The sequence below is a fragment of the Oreochromis aureus genome, linkage group 1 (assembly GCF_013358895.1).
Source record: "Oreochromis aureus strain Israel breed Guangdong linkage group 1, ZZ_aureus, whole genome shotgun sequence".
NCBI lineage: Eukaryota > Metazoa > Chordata > Actinopteri > Cichliformes > Cichlidae > Oreochromis > Oreochromis aureus.
Window position 1 is genome coordinate 1,982,563 of NC_052942.1, and position 23,808 is coordinate 2,006,370.

The 23,808-nt window shown below is 41.7% G+C and overlaps 1 protein-coding gene across 1 annotated transcript in view; it reads right to left on the minus strand.

Annotated features, from left to right (window-relative positions):
* The window catches only part of large2 (LARGE xylosyl- and glucuronyltransferase 2), a 112,134-nt gene that overhangs the window by 51,101 nt on the left and 37,225 nt on the right, over positions 1 to 23,808 (minus strand). The window contains exon 2 of the mRNA XM_039618660.1: positions 6,178 to 6,278. The gene's annotated coding sequence lies outside the window, so the exon portion shown is untranslated. The remainder of the gene's footprint in view (positions 1 to 6,177; positions 6,279 to 23,808) is intronic.

Genomic DNA, 23,808 nt, shown 5'->3' on the forward strand with positions numbered 1-23,808 from the left:
GGCATCATTAACGACTTCTGAAAAAGGGACCAAAGAACGGTCGAAAGGACAACCTCAAGGAACGTCCCAGGTCGTTCCCTGAGCAGCAATCTTCAAAGCCAGTGCAACAAGGCACTTTTTAAACTTTGTCAACAACTGCACCATAAAAAAGAAGGAAAATATCCGAGTTCTGGGGCAAAGAGTGCGCTAAAGGAGAAAGTGAGATTCATTTAATACTGAGCGGGTGAGGGCTGGAGGAAGTGCTCGAATCATGGCATTAAAGTGTCTTTATCTATCAGCAGATAAGGCCATAAATTTACCATAAATTACATCTTTTGGATTTTTAATATTAATGTTACGGAGGTGGCACTTACATGCTCCAGGTGAAGAGCTGCAGTTTCTAAAGGTACCACATGTCATTTGGTTTATCAAGTGGAAAATTATTGTTGGAGTCGTTCAGTTTAAATTGGAATGAAACGCCTCCATGTGCCGCCTACACCCCTCAATGAAATATCCTGAACACACACACGCAGGTAGAGACAGCACCCCCTCGCTAATTCATCCAACCGCTTTATGCGTTGTGACGGAGCTGACGGTGCACTGGCACATCCTCTCGTTTCGCACAGACTTCAGAGGCAGTTTATTCCCAAACTCTAAATAACCCGCGGGGTGAAGCAGAGGGAGGAGGACGGCACAGTAATCAGACTGAGAGGAAAAATAAATAAATAAGAATTCAGTGAGTCGTTCTCCTTCTGTTTCCTCTCACTGCAACCAGCCTGAGAAATTAAACCTTTACATGGAACACAAAACACAGAGAGCTTCATGTTGACATGATGGTAATTATGTTTCTAAGAGGGGAAAAAACAGAAGAAGGGAAAAAAGGCTAATCGAAAGCAAAGCCATTTTGCAAACCAATCAAAGTGTGGACGGGGATGTGGGCCGCGAAGATGCTCGAGCTGATACCGGGAGAAAAGCTCAATCAGCTGGCCAAACAGACGTGAACGCCTCCTTTTCATTTCAATTAATTTCTGTTTTAGTTTACCTCTTATGAGTAAGTACATGGAAATAAATGGTTGGAAGAAAAAACCTCCAACAGAAGAACCACAATCAGGGAAGAGACAGGACAAAACACGTACAGGAGAGAGTCCCAGCGTTGCCAACTCCTCAGTAAGGAAAATCGCTATTGGCTGTCCTAAAAGTCGCTAGAAGTCGCAAAATGACGCCATCGCCTAAATTCCATAATTGGTCATGCTTATGTTATTGTAACCTACGTTATAGGAGAAAGAAATAACACCATGAGAGAGACATGAAGTGAGTAAAAAACACGCTAAATGCACTTAGAATATATTTAGAACTACAAATTAAATTTCTTTTAGCAATTATTGTTTTTTTTAACGTCACAATTCCAACCCTGCTCCTCTGTCTGGACTTGGGACCAGCAAAAGTGACTCGAAACAGGCACTCTGGCAGTTACACAGACACACACACACACACACACACACACACACACACACACACACACACACACACAAAGTGTGCATCTGTTTTTAAGTAGTTTTACACCTTGTGATCCACAAAAAGTACGAGTAAAAGAAGAACTGACTGTGTTACAGTCAGTGCAGGAGCAGCAGCTTCACTCAGTTTGGAGACGTAGGGGTGAACATCTCCTGCTCTGACAGCAGCTGGAGGGCGACTGCTGCGTGAGGACGATCCACACTGTCACAGTATTGGAGCTTCAAACTTGCTGCTGATACAGGAAAATACTCATTACATTATCAATACCACGGGGAAAATATTATAGAAATGTACGTCGTTTTTTAAAAGAAAAATCTGAACAATAGAAACATGTCAGTTATCTGACCAAGTGAAAAATAACTGTATGGTTTACATATGACACGTGACACCCTAATTGCTAATTAAATTCTAATTTTCAGAGACTTAAACGTCATAATTCTGTTAAATGAGCACTGTATTAACTATAGTTAGAGGTCAGGCAGTAGGACCGATACTGTTTGTTAGCTAGCTCCCACATTAATGTTGCAGCTCTTTTATTAGCCATAGCTGCTACCTGAGAGATGACTAATATGGGTAATTGCAGATTAACATTCATGACAACTGTTCAATACTTTAATGTTGTTGAAACAGGAGCTAAAATGCTCTATTGTACTATGAGGTCTTTTGGATATGATAACAGTGCGTCTGTGCTCAGGTCTAAATTGGTGATGTAAATTTGTCTAACCAGACAGTTAGCTCAACAAACATAGGATTAGTACCAAAGAGTGTGTGTGTGTGTGTGTGTGTGTGTGTGTGTGTGTGTGTGTGTGGGCTGGTTCTCACGCCAAGCTTTGTTCATTATCATTCACGTTAGCCAGCAGGCTGCTGCAGCTGCTGCCATTTCATTAACAGATGAGAAAGATTCGAGATATTTACCACCTGAAAGGTAATCTGGTGTCAGACAGCAGGTGGTTGTCCTGTGCTGCAGTCTAGCATTATTCAGTCAGGGCACTGAAGACTACTCAAGTAACTGATTAGTGGTGTTAATGATTTTTTCTTAACATTTAAAGTTACAGCTTCTAAACTGGTGTCCAGCAGTTTCATTTAGGAACTTTTAATAGCATTTTAATATTTAATTATTGCTATCTAATTAATGTGAAAAGAAAAAAAAACACTGAAACACGCCACATTTAACCCTTCTGTCCAATCGGGACTCTCAGGCTACGAGTAGGGACGGGTATCGTTTAGGTTTTATCCGATACCGGTGCCAAACCGGTACTTTTGAAATGGTGCGGGTGCTTAAACGGTGCTCAAACCGGTGCTTAAAGAATGGAGAACACAAAATTGGTCCAAAAACCTCTCATGTTTAACTGTTTTTTTGTAAAAAGATAACAATGTTAGCCTTTTCTGCAGCTATAGGGCATATATGGTCTCACTCTTGGCTGGAAGCAGTGCTTAAACAATGGAAAAAACACAAACTTTGTCCAAAAACCTCTCATGTTTAACTGTTTTCCACTTTTTCTTTGGTCATTTTAGCCTTTTTGGCCAGGGTGAAGGGAGTATCTGCCATCAAACAAGAAGACAGCCGCATGTAACTACGACGGTGTTTGCTAGTTCACCTTACATGCATTAATGTAATAATGTGGTTAGCGTACTCAACGTTAATTACACACGAACAACATGAAGCTACTCACGCAGAGAAGAACGGCTGCTGCTGCCATCATCATCCGTCATCATTTCTGCTACGCTGACAGGGCTAGGGGCCAGGACTCTACTCTTCGGGTTTTTGGGGGATGTTGCTAACTCCGGATCCGATAACAGGCACCACACCCGCAGTAGATGTGCACGGTGTGAGGTCTCACAGCAAGCTATCAAACACGGCGCATTTCTCGGCTTTAAAAAAAACGCTATGCGTCGCCAGGTGTTTCATCAGATTTGAGGTGTTACCTCCTTTGACAGTATCACAGTATCAGCTTAAAGCACTTGTTGCAGGCTGCTGAGTTTGCATCTTTTGCTGTGAAGTACAGCCAGACTTTGACCGCTTCGCCTTGGGCATTTTTAACCTGTAGCTCTGCTCTGAAAGAACGTACGTACCTGGCCCCGCCTACTATCCTCGGAAACGTAAAATGATTGGCTAGAATTGGCTCAGGAAAAAAAAAGCACTGAAATAAAGCACCGAAATGTGCGCTGCTTTTCGGTCTGGTTACTACCGTTTATGTCAGAACCGGACACCGGTACCATCCCTAGCTACGAGCATGAGGTATGGTTGTATAGTTTCAGGCCACTGTGATAGCCAACTTCGTATTAGTTTGCTGCTACCATTAACCGTTTGGTGGGAAATAGGAGTATGACACTTTTGTGTAACTGATGATCTCTCTTTTGTCTTTGCTGGGGAAGGAGCCTTAGTGAGTGAGTATGACGGGGACTCAGTCGGACTCTTGTCAACACATGGCTTGGGCTGTGTCGTCTTTGGCGAGACGTGGCTGGCAGAGTTAGGTATTCCTGTGCCTGAAAATTGTTTTTTTTTTCAAGTGGACAAGAGCATTGCTTTAATGCAACTGTGGCTCATGGAAGGCATCCAGATTGGAGTTTAATAATACAAAGTACTCAGTCTTCTTGAAGTTGCTGGCTGCAGTGCTGGAGGGTGCCCTACCTGCCAGCTCCATTGTCCTACTGGGAAATTTCAATGCTCATGTGGGAAACGACAGCGAGGGCTGGAGGCGAGTCATCTAGAGCAGGAGTGTCGAGCTCCAGGCCTCGAGGGCCGGTGTCCTGCAGGTTTTAGATGTGTCCTTGATCTAACACAACTGATTTAAATGGCTAAATGACCTCCTCAACATGTCTTGAAGTTCTCCAGAGGCCTGGTAATGACCTAATCATTTCAGGTCTGTTGACCCAGGGTGAGATCTAAAACCTGCAGGACACCGGCCCTCCAGGCCTGGAGTTGCCCACTCCTGTTCTAGAGGAACAGCTTGCCTGATCTGAACCCGAGCAATGTTGTATCATTGTACTTCTCTGCAAATCACAGTTTGTCCTTAATGAACATTATGTATGAACACAAATGCATTCAGGACACTCAGCTGCAGGTCGATAATTGATTCTGTAATAGTATCAGACCTGTGGCTGTGCGTTCTGGACATTCAGGTTAAGAGAGGAGCTAAGCTCCCGATGACCAGCTGGTGAGGAGTTGGGCGGGGACACCCAAAACATACAGAGAAGGTAGAAAAATCTGGCAGAGGCTGGGATCCATAGGATTGTTAATCCCAACTTCAACAGTATTCCGAGGAAAGCTGGTGACATCAGCCTCTGGACATAGAGGACACCTCAAGGTAGCTGTCATGGTGGTAATCCCTGAAAGGGTTGGTGGACACTGGAGGTGAAGGGAGCCATCAAGCACTAGAAGGACTCCTGGTTGAGCTTAATTAGCCTGTGGGACACTGGAGGCAGCTGACCTGTGCTGAGAGGCCATGCAGAGTGTTGCTCTGGCAGATGTTGAAGGAAAACCTCAGATGTGGAGTTTTTGAATGCAAAGTACTTGTACAACTTACTTTGCTTTTCTTACCAAACAGGACAGAGCTATTACAGCAGTTGTTACCATTTGTAGTTTTTTCTATGCTGGTGACTGTTTCTTTTGTAAAGCTAGACTCGAGCCCTTGTAGGCAGATGCTGCCTCTGTTACTTTCTGGAGGAAATGCAGCTTTAAATGCAAGTTTTAAATGTAAAGTTGAAGATGTCTACAGTTCGTGTTATCCACAGACCTAACAGCATCTAACCCAAAACTGCTCCAAGCCAAAATTGTAATTTATTTTAATTTGAATTAAAATCTGATTCATCACCCAGTCTGAACGGCCCCTGATTCAAAAGCTGTCGTTTTTAATTAAACACACAAGTCGGCCACCTGTAAAACTGCAAACATCTGATCTACAAAGAAATTACTTGTTGTAAGTCTGGCACATTAAATTTTTACATAAATGACTAAAAATATGCAGACATCGATTCAAAAGGAACAGCCGAAGAAAAACAAAGCGTAGTGATGCTTCTATTTAGCAAGTCCGATCCTACAGAAAATCATATAACAGTGCAGCATCGATCGTATGGGAAGCTTCCTCAGAGAGCTGCTCCTCTGAGCTAAATTTGTACCCAAACTGCTTCAAGCACACATAAATAATTTCCACTGCAGCTCTATTAAGAGGAAGAGGAAGAAGAAGAAAAATAACACCATGTGACAGCCACGGGGGATAAATACCTTGGATGCTAATTTACACAACATAATTATGCAATGACCTTTGTGATGTGGGACAACATGTTCTAGAGATGTTTGCTGGGTAAAGCACCACAGCTGCTGCTGCTGAACATTTTAGATTTCCTGTCATGTCACACAAACAAGACAACAGGAAAAAAAAAAAAATCACAAAACCAGTCACGTAAACGCACACGCACAGGAATCAACAAAGAGCCAAAACAATACATTCACCAGTTCCAAGCAACTCGTCTCTGGATTACATCCAAGAATTTGTGAATCTGGTCTCTGAAGATTTCTCTGCATCTCATCAGATGTAAACGGAATCCTATTATGTCCCCACACAGCTGATTTTACACCAACCATTCAGTCGTTTTCTTCAGAGACTCTATGCAGGTCCACACACACTCACTAAGGGGGTGTTTTACAGGCAAAAAAAATAATTAATTTAAAAGATTCCTCACCAGATTGGCTAATGTAAATCCCCGTGTGGGGTAAAGTGATGAGAAGTGACGGAGAGGCTCTTCAGTCGCAGTCAACAGGAACCATCCGGGGAGGATCCAGTCTGCAGAAATAAAAATAGCTATGAGATGACAGCAGCTGCATGACAGGACTGGAACAATTACTAATATTCAGACAATCTTATAAGATACTAAAGAATAATCTTTTTTTTAACAGAAATGAACAGAAAGAGTGAAGATTTTCTCTGAGCGGCTCAACCAAGAGCGTCTGAATATCAAACAGCAAAAGCTACAGACTGAGCTGTCAATCACGCAGCAGACACAGCTTCTCATTACTGTCATTACTCAAGTTGAAATTCACAAGGTTTTTGGGTTTTTGTTGCTCTGGTTTTGTTCCATTGCCAGTGCTCTGAAACCACGTCTCCTCTGTCGATCAACCCGCACAGGAGTGTGAGATTGTCTATTTCTTTAATTCGAGGCTAAATACTACATCACTTCCTGTGCATGCATGGGTTCAGCAGTGCAGCAGCTCGTCTTTTTAAGCAACAAGGCTCATCAAGGACTCATGTGCCATTTTAAACATCATTGCAAAACCTTTTCAAAAAGTCAATAAATAAGCCATTAGCACTAGTTACATACCCGCTTTCTTTACCCAAATGACATTAAACTGAATCTTTTTGGATCGTTTTTAAGACTTCTCAGTCATTTCTACCTCTCCTTTGCAGTGTTTCTTCCGGTGTACTGAAAGCTCTCCGGAACAAAAAGGACCCTCTGCTTCATTTATTTTTCAAACACACGTAGCGATTGTATCTCATTTGCCTGTTTACCACAGGATATAAATTATTTTGAGTTGAATATTCTTTATAGGTAATAATTTATATGCAGTCATACTGATGGGATATGGTATTTGATGGAGATCTACGGGGACTGTCATGATACGTTTTCTTTATTTGTAATACATGTAGTAGGGCTGCATGATTTTGCATAAAATGAGAATCACGATTTTTTTGCTTAGAATTGAGATCACGATTCTCTCACGATTTTCTTTTCCAGTATAAATATTTATTGCACTTATTAATTGCACATCAACTTTGTAACAGTTGAGACTGAACATAAAAACAATAAATGAACATAAAAACAACAAATGTCTCACATTTTGTCGTTGCCGCAAAATGTTGTACTGCTTGTAATTCCGTCTCCACCGTTGCTCGACACTGCGTGTACAGAGCAGGTAGTGCAACATTTGAAAAATAGTTGCGGGACGGCACTGTGTAGCGTTTGTCTAGGGTGTTGATCATTTTCCTAAATCCCTCGTTTCACAGTGTTGATGGGAGCCATATCTTTAGCCAGGTGATAAGTGATCGCCTCCGTAATTTCTTTGTGCCTGCGGGAGTTCGACGGGTATGGGGAAGCGCTGTATAAGGTTCCCGTTATTGATATTTGGGTGGTTGACCGGGACGAATTTTCTCCTGTCACTTTCTTGGCCTTTACAGCTTCGTCATCTCTCACGTGCTCTTCGTTGTTTTATCCCTGCCAATTTTAGCAACCAGCTGGCTTCTGTATTACGTGGTATAAGGCTCCGCCCTTGTCATTTGTTGCGCAGGAAGAGTGAGCGCTTGTTTTCATGCAGATTATGTCCCGGATCAAAATGCGGTACAATCGTCATCTTTTTTTTCTTCTTTTTTTAAAAAAAATCGTTGTCATTTGGAAATGAGATCGCGATTTTCTAACGATTAATTGTGCAGCCCTAACATGTAGTGCAGCATTTTTGTTTGGAAATACTAAACGTTCCTTCCATCCATCCATCCGCTACCTTCACATGGTGGAGGGGCTTGTGTGTCCCAGGGATCTCAGGGGCTACGTTACCAGGGGGCTTTTGCTCCCTCATACGGCCTCCCATGGCAAACTGGTCCCAGGTGATGGACCAGACAAAGAGAGGATTCAAAAACCCCTGTGAGTATAAGTTCTAGGGAACAATTCACCCTGCCTAGGATAGGGTTACCAGGCCCCACCCTGGAACCAGGGCCAGGGAGGGTGCCCGAGGGCGAGCGCCTGGAGACCGGATGCCTGGAGACCATGGGACATGGGGCTACTTCCTGTAGGGTGGGCCCATGCGGCGGCCGGGGGTAGAGACCCTGTTGGACCAATCACCAGCTACCGAGACTAGCGATTGGGAAATGGAATGTCACCTCTCTGATGGGAAGGAGCCCGATCCACTGCGTGAGGTTGAGAGGTACCAGCTAGATATAGCCGGGCTCACCTCAACGCACAGCTTGGGCTCCAGAACCAGTCTCCTGGAGAGGAGCTGGACTCCCTTAGTCTAGAGTTGCCCCTGGCGAGAGGCAGCAGGCTGAGGTAGGCATCTTAGTATCCCCTCGCCTTGCTGCCTGTACATTGGAGTTTTTCCAGTGGACAACAAGGTTTGTTCCCTGCACCTTTGGGTCGGGGAACATGTCCTGCCTGTCGTCTGCGCCATTAGACCTGCATTCTCTTATATGGCCACCAGGGAGCAATAGCTGTAGCTGCAAAAGTGCCCAGACCTCTATAAACATTTATGGGTTCAATTACTGGTTTTGGACCACACTGATTAAAATGCAAACAGATTTTTTTTCCTCAGTGTCAGAAAGTAGGATTCGGAAATAACCGCTCATTGGCTAATGACTTCGAATTCCATTAGCCAATGAGCTTGTGTTTTCAGTCTGATCCGATCGCAAAGGTGACATGAGTGATGTCACAGTAGCCAGTGGACCTTTTGGTAAATGGTAAATGGCCTGTATTTGTATAGCGCTTTTACTAGCCCCGCCTAAGGACCCCAAAGCGCTTTACATACCCAGTCATCCACCCATTCACACACACATTCACACACTGGTGGAGGCAGCTACAGTTATAGCCACAGCTGCCCTGGGGAAGACTGACAGAAGCGAGGCTGCCATATCACGCCATCGGCCCTTCTGGCCAACACCAGTAGGCGGTAGGTGAAGTGTCTTGCCCAAGGACACAACGACCGAGACTGTCCGAGCCGGGGCTCGAACCGGCAACCTTCCGATTACAAGGCGGACTCCAAACTCTTGAGCCACGATCGTGGAAGTGGGATGGCTATCCTAGACTAGCTCCGAAGCTACTATGAAGTTGCTAATGGAAGAGTAGAAGATGACCAGCATTATTCTTGGCCTTGGCCCAAATAACTACAATCTCAAATAAATTAAGCACTTAATAATGGGCCAAAACAAAAATAAGCAACAATAAAACCACAACGACTTAAAAAAGTAAATTACAAAATCAGACCTATTCTAAATCTGATAGAAAATTTACAAGAAAAATGAATGTAAATGCATTTTAAGATATCATTTCCCTTAAATATTTATTTCAGACTTTTTGATCAGCTGCAAGAACTGTATCCATCGTTGCCTTTTCCATAAAGAATGCCTGATGAAAAAGCTCAGGAGCACTGGAATGGATCAATGGTGCCTTCCAATCAGACTGATTTACTGAGATAAAAACATCACGCGTTATTGCTGTGAGGGGTGTTGTGTAAAACGTGACTCCAAGTCTGTGGGCAGGGCTTACAACGGTTGACTTTCGGGAAGGGAACACTGTGGGGTGAAGCTCTGGAGGGAAACAGGGGGACAGAGAAGCAGACGGGAGGAGTGAAAAAAGAAGAGGGGAAAGAATTAACATACACAAAAAAATCTTGTCTGTCTTTTGTCCTCCCTGGCATTGCCCGCGCTCCATCCAGATGGCAGCTCCTCTTTTCTGTTGTATAGAACAGAGGGAGGCGACACGACGCCTGTCAAAAATCCGAGAAATTCTGCCCCGGAGCCCGATCTTAGCCAGAGCCTGTGACAAACAGTCTCCTCGCATGCCGACAGTCTAATCTGCACCAGCATCAGCGAGGATGTGGGGGGGGGGCTAGGATCATCCTGAACCACAGGAGGTCCCGCACTGTTTTTACTGCAGCTGATAGCTGGAGTGATGCTGTTGTTTGTGTGCTAACAGCCCGTCTGATGGCCCAGGAGCACAGCCAGATTGGCTCTTAGTGTGAAACAACAGCAGCCATTAAAGCTCCTCCATACGGCCTGGGGCGAGGAGGAGCAGGAGGAGGGGGCCATCTACCCCAGACTGAGTTCAGCCCAGTGTGAGAAGGAGCTTGTCTTTTTGTTTGTTGTAGTTGGTAGTAAACACAATCAAGGGATTCAGCTTAGTTTGCATGGCCTTAGCTAATCTGATTATTTGATTCTTCTTACAGCAATGAAGAGATTTCTGGAAAGAGGAAATGTGCTCTTCTTCCCCACGGCCTTGGCTTAGCAGAGTTTAGCACATGCAAACGCACCGTGGTGCATACTCTCTGTGGGAGCGCACAGACACGGGAGGAGGATCACTGCTCTTATCTGCTACATGTGAGTCTTAAATCCCCAGACACAGACACAGACATTGGGGGGCAGGTAGATTTCCACTGTAGGCATGCCTCAGGGGTCCCCCCACCTGCTGTATAAAAATAGCTGTTGGGTGATTTCTGACCCCTGCATGCGAGAACACACGCAATGCCAGAAATACACATCTTCAGCTTTTTAACATGGACAGTTTGTCATTTTTCAAGTAAACTCAATGTAATTTTTGACTTGACAAAAGCTTAAATGTTCATTTAGGCTTTAGGGGAAAAGAAACAAACAATGGCAGTTTCTTAAAACAAATTATTAAAAAGTAAGTCAGGTGTGTGTTATATAAAAATATAAAAAATGCATAAGTTAAGTGAGGCCTTTAAATAAAAACAGACGGAATTTCTATGGAGGCAGCACAATTGATCATTTAAACAAGAGTTTCATAACTTTTTAAAATAAAAAACAACAAATGCATTCAAGATCAAATAAAATGGCTGTAACAACAAAACTAAAATAAATACAGTGGAAGTCAAGGAAATGTATTTATATTATTCGCCCAGTTCATTTGCACTCATGTCACAACAGTCCCCGCCAGTCTCCATTCACTTGTACTGAAACTACCAAATATCAGAGCAGCTTTCGGTCGTTTTAACTCACCTGTCCTAAGTTTACAATCAAACTACTAAAAACACACAAGGAAACACTGACGCAATACCAGACATGGAAAAACCCCAAGTTGCTGACAGTGTCCTCTATGTTATGTCTCTCCCCAGCAACTGCTTCATGAGTGTGCGCATGATTTAACTAACAACCATAGACTATTTAAGAGATGGATGGCCGTCACTGTGGCGTGACACACTGGCTAGTGGGCGGCTATTTTAAAGCCTTAGGTTTGGCATTTCACAAGACTGGAGGGTGAGGGGTGGACCTGACTTATAACTCCAGGAACATTGCATGACTATAATAGGCAGTACTTTGTCAATCACAAAATAACCTCATCCTAAAGCACTCCCTGTTCTATTGTCCATTAGACTATAATGGGAGCATCATTTACCAAATGAACATCATCTTACTGAAGTATTAAAGAGAACTTGAAACTCCTGACTCAGGCTATAAAGTCATTAGAAGAAATGTTTACAGAGGCCATAAATCAAGCGACAAATAGGGTCATTTTCCCCATTTAAGGCATTCATTGGGTTCATATTGTGTATCCGGAGGTTAAAGCCATCCTTTACATATGGTGTCACCCCTCCTTTTTTTCTTTAAGTGAGAAATTAAGACCCAGTATTCAGACTCGGATATGCGATCAACAGCTTTCTTTCCATTTTTAGCGAGGTCTGGTGCTAAATAACAAGGTCAAATAAGGATAATGGCTAGGGCACATTTCACATCAGGGACTTGTTCAGTGCAACCAATCCAATGTAGCAGATTTAAGAGTAGCTAGAAAGTTACAATAAACATTATTGGCCCAAAAGGTTGATTCTGTTCATCTGGACGTAGCGTTTTCAGTGACTTCTTCAGTCTCAGCTGACTGCACGTTTCCCCAACATATCTGACTCTCTACTTCCACTGAAACCACTTCTTTTTCCCATTCCTGTATTTTCAAGCCAGAACGCGTGAAGGCAACATTAAAAATTTAAACTGAAGTGACTTAATTGCTGCCACAAACAGACACGAGTCACACCAGACTGAAGCCAATTTACAGCCTTTTAATTTGTTTTTTTTTTCTTGCTACACAGTCAACACTTTGATGTGTGAAACTGTGATCACAGCACAGCTGCAGCTGTTTCAAATTCTACAAAATGACAATGATCTGCAAAATCTCAACAGTGAACTGACTGGAGTCAGCCAAGCTAATTTGGCTGAACAGTGGTCAAGTCAAAGCCCTTATACAGTCACCGTCACTTTGTTAGGTATACCTGTTCGACTGCTTGTTAACACAAATATCTAATCAGTCAGTAACATAGTAGCAATTCAAGTGACTCTGAATTTGGGATGGTTGTTGGTGCCAGATGTGTTGGTGTCGGAGTATTTCAGAAACTGCTGATCTACTAAGATTTTCCCCACACAGCCATCTCTATGGTTTACAGCAGGGGTGTCAAATATGGTATAATCAGCCCAGCAAAGACTCTAATCTGGCCCACTGGAAGGTTGGAAAATGTAAAGGACAACATACATTTTTAAAGTTTAAGTATTTTTTGACAAGCTTTTTTTTTTCAAAAAACAAGAAAAACGAAAACAGAAAAACTATTCCTTTTTATGGGAATTCATGCTAAACTAAACAAACAATTACAAAAAAATTAAATGACTAAAATTTGGTGACCATAGTCACCACATCTATGATTCTATGATTCACGTACGGATGGACCTGACAAGTCTGCAGCAACTGTGTGACGCTATCCTGATATGGATCAATGTCGTCAAGGAATTTGGACATAACGCTGTGATTGATGGGAGTGTCAGAAGACAGAACACATCTATGTTTCTGGTTTGGCTGCTCTTCATGGCTGTACAGATTCTTTTTGAGCTGCTGCGAAATAAATGAATTGGCTAATTTCATTCAATTCACAATAATATTTATTAACAGCATTGTATTTAATGCCCAGCTGGATGCAATTCCCCGGGTCACAAAAAACCCCCAAATCCAGCTGTATAGAACGAGCTTCAGCTCTCTACAGGGAGTGCAGAATTATTAGGCAAATGAGTATTTTGTCCACATCATCCTCTTCATGCATGTTGTCTTACTCCAAGCTGTATAGGCTCGAAAGCCTACTACCAATTAAGCATATTAGGTGATGTGCATCTCTGTAATGAGAAGGGGTGTGGTCTAATGACATCAACACCCTATATCAGGTGTGCATAATTATTAGGCAACTTCCTTTCCTTTGGCAAAATGGGTCAAAAGAAGGACTTGACAGGCTCAGAAAAGTCAAAAATAGTGAGATATCTTGCAGAGGGATGCAGCAGTCTTAAAATTGCAAAGCTCCTGAAGCGTGATCATCGAACAATCAAGCGTTCATTCAAAATAGTCAACAGGGTCGCAAGAAGCGTGTGGAAAAACCAAGGCGCAAAATAACTGCCCATGAACTGAGAAAAGTCAAGCGTGCAGCTGCCAAGATGCCACTTGCCACCAGTTTGGCCATATTTCAGAGCTGCAACATCACTGGAGTGCCCAAAAGCACAAGGTGTGCAATACTCAGAGACATGGCCAAGGTAAGAAAGGCTGAAGGACGACCACCACTGAACAAGACACACAAGCTGAAACGTCAAGACTGGGCCAAGAAATATCTCAAGACTGATTTTCTAAGGTTTTATGGACTGATGAAATGAGAGTGAGTCTTGATGGGCCAGATGGATGGGCCCGTGGCTGGATTGGTAAAGGGCAGAGAGCTCCAGTCCGACTCAGACGCCAGCAAGGTGGAGGTGGAGTACTGGTTTGGGCTGGTATCATCAAAGATGAGCTTGTGGGGCCTTTTCGGGTTGAGGATGGAGTCAAGCTCAACTCCCAGTCCTACTGCCAGTTTCTGGAAGACACCTTCTTCAAGCAGTGGTACAGGAAGAAGTCTGCAACCCTTCAAGAAAAACATGATTTTCATGCAGGACAATGCTCCATCACACGCGTCCAAGTACTCCACAGCGTGGCTGGCAAGAAAGGGTATAAAAGAAGAAAAACTAATGACATGGCCTCCTTGTTCACCTGATCTGAACCCCATTGAGAACCTGTGGTCCATCATCAAATGTGAGATTTACAAGGAGGGAAAACAGTACACCTCTCTGAACAGTGTCTGGGAGGCTGTGGTTGCTGCTGCACGCAATGTTGATGGTGAACAGATCAAAACACTGACAGAATCCATGGATGGCAGGCTTTTGAGTGTCCTTGCAAAGAAAGGTGGCTATATTGGTCGCTGATTTGTTTTTGTTTTGTTTTTGAATGTCAGAAATGTATATTTGTGAATGTGGAGATGTTATATTGGTTTCACTGGTAAAAATAAATAATTGAAATGGGTATATATTTGTTTTTGTTAAGTTGCCTAATAATTATGCACAGTAATAGTCACCTGCACACACAGATATCCCCTAAAATAGCTAAAACTAAAACAAACTAAAACTACTTCAAAAACATTCAGCTTTGATATTAATGAGTTTTTGGGTTCATTGAGAACATGGTTGTTGTTCAATAATAAAATTATTCCTCAAAAATACAACTTGCCTAATAATTCTGCACTCCCTGTATTCTATGACCTGCATGAACATATCCCTGATGATTTTCTGGGCTTGAATCTCTAGTTTCAAGTCATACTGAATAAAACATGGAGGTCATTTTATAAATGGTACTAATTTGAGTAATAATGGAAGATAAACCGGGGTAAATTGAGTCAAACATGCCATTATATTTCTAGGTGATGAATAAAGAAAAGATAAAAATAGGCACAGCAGGATAAGATTTGCCCCATCACCATTTTTAACTGCCCCCTCAGCCACTTCCCCGCAGTGCTGGTCCTGCCTGAACATCTGCTGTAGTCCACACTTTTTGCTCTGCTCTTTGCAGAAACAGCAGCTAACGAAACCCTGGTTGTTTTGCTGTTTCTGGAAAGTTCAGGAAGGAAATGCAACTTAACAGAAGGAAAAACTGCAGCAGTATGAGTAAAAAAACAATACTGACTTGCTTGTGCTTCCTCAAAGCATCGAGTTAAATGAGTTAAAGAATTCAAGATAGGAATAGTCTTCATCTCTCCCAGACCTACTGCCATTTATCTAAATGATCTCATTTAAAAAACCCATACTACTACTAAGCGTCTGCATTTTCTTCATGGTTCAAATTGCCAAAGAAAAGGAAAATCAATGTCAGTTCTAAATCCAGGAGTCCTTGTGTGCCCACAGAAAGAAAGTGGCCAGGCAACAGCCCCACTGAGCAAAAGAATCAGGACTGGGGGAGTCCAGTTAAGGAGACAACAACGCAGAAAAGAAAAGAGGGGGATCACAGCAGGCTGAGAGTACAACGGGAGACCAGGAAAAAGAAACTGATGGGGGAGGAAAGTCTTGGGAGAAGGAGAATCAACTTGGAAGAATATTGCTGACCGAAACAACATCACAACATCCACTTCCTGGCACGTCTTTGTCAGGACACAATCAAAGAAGAGTGACCGAGGTAATAGTTAGAAAAACAGTAACTGTGGGAAACCGTAGGTGTCAACTGAAGGCAACCTTTCAAGTGACACAAATCACTGCCGTCTTTGTGCAACAAGCTAGGGCTGCACAATTCTTGGCAAATTTATAATCACAATAATTTTGTTCAATATTGACAGCGTAATTTTTTGTCATGATTATTTATCGATTTTGGTGTTTAAAAAAATTGAAAACATTTATTGCAGTGTTGTGAAAACAGAACAGCGCTTTCTAATTTGTAGAAATGATCATCATTTCTTTTTAAAAGCTGTACCAAACCCTAACACGATGAAATAAACACACACTGCATTCAGTCTTACATTGTGCTGAGGTTACTTTCAGCTGCTCGCTTATTCACAAGGGTTTGAGGCAGGTAGCGCCACATGTTCGATTTGGCAGATTCTCTCACTGGATGACCTTACGAGAATATTTGATCTTCCTGTGACCAAATACTGTGCTACATTTAAATTATATAATCCTTATGGCCAAAAACTAATCTCCTGTGTCACGATTTGGAGCGCATTTGATGAGCATGCATTTTAAATATCGCTACTGACTAGCTGCTACACATGTATCATGTATGAGGGCATATGAAGCTTTGGTGTTGATGAAAATAAAATAAAGGAAACTAAAAGGGGAATTTATAGGGAGCTAAAGGATTTCTTCCTTTCCCATGCTTGCTTCGTAATCTTGATGGCTTTGTCTTTGTGTTGTAAATAACAATAAACCAGTTTTAAAAGCAACTAACGATGGGATGGATTAAGCTGCAATCAATCTCATCTGCTGCTGGGGCTCACTTAGTGATGTGAACATGCTGGGTTCTTTTATACTTCCATATTTTATTGAAACCTTCGACCAGACAGTCTGCTTTGCTTACATAAGAGAGATGACCACATTGAATCTGTGGATTGCAGTTATCATAGACCAAATAAAAGATGGATGTAGCTTCTGGCTCTAAAAAGAGTAGACAATACTGAAGTGCCTTAGTTCTCTTTAATGTCCAGCATGGGGTGACTCCTGTGGTTGCAGAATCCAGCTGTATAGCAGAGTTTGGGAGAATAACCTCCCCTTGATCAGTGATGTCAGTGAACACTTTCCTTATGAGTTTAAGCAGATTCAAGTCATACTGAACAGAACATGTTCTGTCTGTCTGTCCGTCTTTCTTTCGGGTGTGCATGCATGAGTGTCTGTTGCATGTGTTGAGAGGAGAATGAGTGTGAGGTTTTCTAAAGGTTTGAACTTTACTTTTGACAGTGGTGATTCACATTTTAGCTCTGTTCACACAACTTCCTTTCACTGGTGTGTTTTTAGTGTTTTTTTCGGCAGCATCAAGCATTCAGCTGGGTACGACAGCCGGAATGATATGTGGTTCTGAAGGCTTTTGGAGCCTTTACCGTCAGCATGGTATTAAAATACCTGTTGGATTATTCGGTTGAGAAGTGTTGTTTGGCTGTAGGGGAACTTGTCGAATGTGACAGCGTGAAGGCAGGGTCTAGGAGAAATAATGCGGTTGTCATGTTTCTGGTTTCAATGACAAGGTGAATAGCCTAGTTGAGAGGGGAGTTGTTTTGAGAAAGATCATCCTGTCCAATTTGCCAACTATCGGCAATGATGTATTGCTGCAGGAGTTGTCACGTCATGGTCAGATTGTGTCAGCAATGACAATGCTCCCCTCTGGGTGCAAATCGGCAAAGTTGAGGCACAAAACTGCTTCGACTGATCTGCCAGGGCTCAGAGCACAGGGAGCTCTTGTCCGTTCACGTTTTCAAATTATCTGTGAAATGCATAGAGGATGGAAGAGTTTGTTAATAACTTGTCAAAGGTTTCAGAACAAGAGAACATTGTCTTGAATCATCCCTCAACTCTGCAAGAACTGCAGGAGGCACTGTTAAGTATGGAAAATTGTAAAGCTCCAGGAATAGATTGCCTGTGGAATTTTAAAAAGCACGCTGGTCCGTGTTGGCTGAAGATCTGTTGGAAGTTCTCAATGACAGGGTGGGCTAGGGGAAAGCAACCCCTAAACTGCTGAAGAGCTGTGCTCACTCTTCTTCCCAAGAAGGGAGATCTTTATGAAGAGACCAGCCAGTCTCTTAAGTGCTGACTATAAGATTTTAAAGGTTGTGATTGACCAAAGTTATACATGTTGATCAGTCTTAATGTATCCGTGGCAGATCAATAAGAGCCAACATACCACTAATTCGGGATTATTTTGACATTTCTAAACTACTGGACATAAACTCTGGTCTGATTTCCCTTGACTAAGAAAAGGCAGTTGATTGGGTAGAGCACCAATATCTCTGGAATAATTTGATGGCTTTTGGTTTATCCTGTGGGTTCATTGATTAAAACCCTCTATTGTACCATTGAAAGGGTTTTGAATGGTTGACCACCATGGTCAATGGTGGTTTAATTGCTCCTTTGAATGTAAAGACAGGTATTCGACAAGGTTGCGCAATGTCAAGTATGTTTAATTCTGTAAGTATTGAACCTTTATTGTGTGAAATTAGAAAAAGGTTACATTACAAGGAAATTTACAAGGTTAAATTTCTTTACCTTTTCAGCTTTCTGCATATGCAGATGGTATTATTGAGTCAGATGTCCTTATTTTAACAGAAAGTATTGAATGTTTTGGTAAAACTTCATCATCCAAGGTTAATTGTAAGAGTAAGAGTAAGAGTAAGGCTTTGTTAGTAGGAAAATGGACAAGAGAGGGACCCAAATTACCTGATGAAATAAAATGGGTAAAACATAGTTTAAAATATTTGGGTGTTTACTTAGGGGGTCAAATGAAAAATTGGAAAGGTTTTGTTTTTTTTAACTGATTGAGGGTAGGTTAAAGAAATGCCATTGGCTTTTACCCAGAATTGCAGACGTATTATTAATAGTCTCTTTGTATCATTGTTGTGGCGCTGTTGTTTTGGAACCCTACCAAACCTTCCATCCATCCATTTGCTTCCACTTATCCTTTTCAGGGTCGCGGGGGGCGCTGGAGCCTATCCCAGCTGTCATAGGGCGAGAGGCGGGGTACACCCTGGACAGGTCGCCAACACACAGGAACAGGTTTGATTCATTTAGAAAGTAGAAAAGCAGCTTTCAGGTTACAGTTTTTAAAAGAGCTTTTTGTATCTAATCTGCATCTACATCTTTACCTTGGATATTATTGGAAACTGTCCTCAAGGGGTCTCATTTACATTCATTTTGGGATTATGTGGCACTGGTTGGAATTATTGATGAAAAAGGGCATTACCACTGCAAGGCACTTGCTTGAACTTGTTGATGCTGTCTCCTTAGCAAGAAGACTGGAGGTTCGCGCTCTCCAGATTGTAGGCTTAATGCTGACAAAATTCAGGCAAGTATTATCAGAAGATGACAAAAGATTAATAAATGGATGGTTTAATGGAGTTTTAACACCTGATAAAACACGTTTTCTTTAAATTGTGAATTAGGCCACAGCTTAAGGATTTTAAAAGTCCTGGTCCTTTTCTTAGACAAGGAGAACAATTTATGGACACCACTGGATTCGGTGAGTGGAAAGATGTTGTATAGAGATGAGCTAAGGCTTTAAACAAGGTAAAGTTATAAGATAAAAAAGACACACATGGAGAGATCATTTCAAAGTTGGTTTTGATGTAAGACCTGTATGGGGGCTGCTTTATAGGCCACCACTGACCAAAAATACTGGTGATTTATGGTGGTGGATTTTACATGTTATTATTGCAGTTCATGCTTTTGTGTCTATCATCAAGCCCGAAGTTTCAGATAAATGTCCTTTTTGTTCAGTAAGAGACCATTTTTCATTGTATTGAACAATGTTTCAGATTAATGGATTTGTTTTCAGTACTTCGTGACATTTGGGAAGCATTTGGAGACACAAGACAGCCTTTATTTTTGGTTTTTCTTACGACATGAGAAAGAAGAAAAAAGGACGATTGTTGAATTTTTATCCTGGGTCAAGCAAAGTTGGCAATCTGTTTGAGTAGAAAATACAAGATTAATAACGGACAAAATACTGATTGTGTACAGCTTTTCAAGAATATGCTAAGAGCAAGACTGATTAGAATATAAACATTATTTCAAAATGGATGATCTGAATGTTTTTCAAAATCTCTGTGACTATGAAGGTAGTCTGTTTACTTGAAATAATTCAGAACAATTGAATGTTTATATGGATCATTATTAAGTAAATAAATGTGTTTTTATAAATCAATCAACTTTTCTTTCTATTATGTTCTCTATTGGAGATGAAAAAGGAGGTGTGGCTAACAAGTTAAAAGATAGGAGAAACATTTTGGACATAAAGATGTGTTTTGTGTGTTTGCATCTAATACAGATGGGACAGAATTATTAGCCCGCTATAAAATGTCATTGTTTAAAAGTATTTTGAGGCGCCAAAACAAAAGAAAACTTTAACGCAGCCTTTCCAAACATCGTAGTTTTATTTCTGATCCTTATATTTTAATCGCCTGTAGTCATGCAGTTTTTAAGTCTCATGTGTCTTTAGGCCATTCTTCTTTGGCAAATCTCTTAAGATCCTACAAATTTGATGATCTTCAGGCACAGACCTTGGTCTTCGGTTCACCCAACATATGTTCAAGTCGGGGCTTTGTGCAGGCCATTCAGTAGAGTTCACTTTTGTCTTTTGTAAATGATTCTTACCGAGAGCGATGCATGTTTGGGGTTGGTATTGTTGGAAGACAAAGAAACGCCCCAGACCCAGTTTTACAACCGACTGCTTGAGGTTTTCTTTCAAAATCTTCGCATATTAGTTCTTGGTAAATGGTAAGTGAGCTGGTTCTTATATAGTGCTTTTCTACTATCTGAGCACTCAAAGCGCTTTGCACAACATGTTCATTCACCCAATCACACAAGCACTTTTTCTAAGCTGCTTTCTATCTAACATTCCCACAGACATTCATAGTCTGATGGATGTATTGGAGGGCAACATGGGGTTAGTATGTTGCCCAAGAACATTTGGCACCACCAACCTTCTGGTTAGTAGGTGACCGGCTGTAGCTCAGGTGTAGGTCTTCGTGGTTCCTTCCACCTTGATGAGATTCCCAGTTCCAGTTCCTCAGATTTGACACGCTTTGAGCTTTACAAAGTTAATAGGTTTGTCCTCACCTGTAGTAGTCAGTTCGAATCCCATTCTGGTCACTTTTGAACTCTAAACTTGGCATTGGACATTTTGTCTTAGTTTACAACCACATTGTATAACAATGTTAAATGGGCTGGTTCCTATATAGCGCTTTTCTACTCTGAGAACTCAAAGCACTTATGGTAATAAACATTTTCATGTTTATTTTGCATCGTTTCAGTGAGTTTCAGCTATCCATAGTTATCAGCTCCCACAGTTTCATGTGATGCAATTTTAAGCTGCCATTTAATCAGACAGTATGTCTGTGTCAGCTGTGGAACGCTGCAGATCTCTGTCAAAACAAAGACGACATGTTAGAAATTCAGATCCAAGACTCAGAGATGTTAGGCAGTTTCAAGGAATGTTACGAGATATACAGAGTCAGAGTCACTGTGTCTGGTCATAATAAACAAGCTGATGGAAATGTATGGATCACTTTTTCTCGATTCTTTACAAGTTGTAATTTTTGGTCTGAAACGCGCTTTGTACCGCGTTTCTTTTAAAGTTGAAGTATGTCTAACTTTGATCACTATCCTTATGCTTTGCAACAGCAAACACACATCACAAATACTGCTCCGCCTCTCAGGAGAAATTCTGCATTTTAAGAGCACATGGTGCGTTCAAATGCATCAAGACTCTTGTTCTGTGGGACAAAAACGTCTCTTTAATTCATCTCTTCCTTGTTAACTCAAGATGAAATGGCACTGCTCTCTCTCACCTGGACACACAGACTAAAGCAATGAAATGCTGCAGGGCTTTTCAAATATTCACAGCATGTTTTCCGGGTGAAAGCACGCACATTCATAGTCAGGTTAGATTTTGGGATGAATTTGGGTTTGGAATCCTTAAATTCTCAGTGCAACTCAAACTGCCGTGAACGTTGCTGCTGGGTGAAAAACTGAGAGGGATGAGCTGAGATAAGAAAGATTTCCAGATGAGTTTGGGGACTTTGGGAAGGATTCTGGCTTTGGTTAGAGATGGGAGAGTGAGGAGGGGAGTCGAGGGGGGTTAAAAGCTTCGACGTTAGTTATTCTTCTGCTTGGCATAGAGGACCAAAAGAGAGAGGGAGGGCATCGGACATGTGGCTATCCCTTCCCTTTTTAAGGAAACTAATGCTTTTCACTTTCTTAATTAGATCCACAGCTATGAAAACATAAAAGGCTAAAGGTGCCGTACATGACCAGAGTTCATCCGATTTAACAAAACAGATGTGGCATCCATTAACCTGACTGATCTCTTTATGTATCCAAAATAATCCTTAGGAAGTTGCTGTTATTTTGAATAAAATAAAGAACCATTCTTAGCAACCAGCAGCTGAGATCTGGTTCACACACACCCTGTGACATCCACTCTGCATGCACAATCAACCCATCAGCTCAGTCTCTTGCTGTCCCTGCTGCTGCTTCAGTCGCTTGTGGACTTGGCACAGGATTCTGGAGCGAGCAGCAAAGAATAATGAGGTGATCACGCCATTGCTCCATGCTTCATTACACCCCCATCGGCTCCCAGATCTCCCAGGCCCAGAGAGGCCTTGCTCGGATTTAAGTGTGCATGTTATTAGTCTCCTATGTTAGACACTTCCTCCACCATTTATACTGTGTGATGAGAGAAGTCTGAAGTCACAAGAACTCAGATTTCCTGCTGTGTCCTGTCCTTGTGTTTTGGGGGTTTCTCAGGGGGAGAGAGAAAAAAAAATGGGATCATTTTAATGCTAGAACCAAAAATAATTCTCCAGATTGATACCAAGAGTGTTAGTTCCACAGACAAAGAACCTTTTTCAAGAGATTTTTCTACAAACCCCTAAGAGGAGCCTCAATTAATGGTTCTTTGAGGCCTAAGGCCATTAAGGTTGCTAGGGAAGGATGTATGTTGCCCAACCAACTTTGGTTGCTTTGCTCACCAGCAGATTGCCGCTGTTGTCTGTAGTTTGCAAAAAAACATTTGCCATTTTCTTTCCAAACAGTAGTGAAAATTGGAAAAAAGTGAAAATCTAATCGGAAACGCAGAACATTTGCCTTAAAAGTAAAGTCATGCCTTCCTGCTATGGGTTACATATGCATCACACTTTTCAGTTTCAGTGCTACTTGGCAAGGAGTCTGCATGTGTTTGGGAAGTCGACACATTTCATGACCAGGGCAACGTGTTAGCAACCAAAGCAAACGGAAGGATGTTTTTAGTACAACACCATTCTTTGCTACAAACTTCATGCTAGCAATTGAAGTAACCACCAGCAAACACTTGCCAACTGGTTGCAGAATACAGAATACAAAAAAAAGTTGTTTTTTAATTTCTGCACCCTCAAATGACTATCAAAAAGCTATTAAAAATTAGAATTGATGAATCAATTTCTATCCCAACCATAAAGTGGGGGTGAGATGGTTCTGCCAATCAAAACTTCTGGACACAAGTATGCTTAAACACTCTCAAAAATATCTGCAATGTACAGCAAATACAAACTATACAAGATAAATGTTGTTCCAAATGGGGCTTACACTCATACATGTGCAACTATTGCAAAGACAACTCTTCTGAGAACTATATGCATGCTATTCTGGCAGAGGATACGTGAGGACCTATCTACACGGTTTATTTGCTGTATCTCAACCTCACCCAAGCTGTGAACTTAATAAACTAAACTGACATAAGTAAAGCAGATAAGGAAGTAATTACATCACACAAACTTCTTACTTCCTTATGCATCACTAAGAAAACTATCTTAGTGATACTAATGAACTGGAAATTAAAAAACTGTTTATGTATTAATCAATACAGAAATTTACTTCTCGATCACATCAGTCTACCTCCCCAAAAAACCAACTGGATGAATGTGTTTCTCTCTGGTCCCCACTGATCAATTCCATTATTCAGTGGGTGTGGTCAGCTGTAGTCTCGTTTCCCTGTATGCCTTCCAGGTGGATGAAGGCGGTCTCTGGTTGCCATTTTGGAGTATCTGGG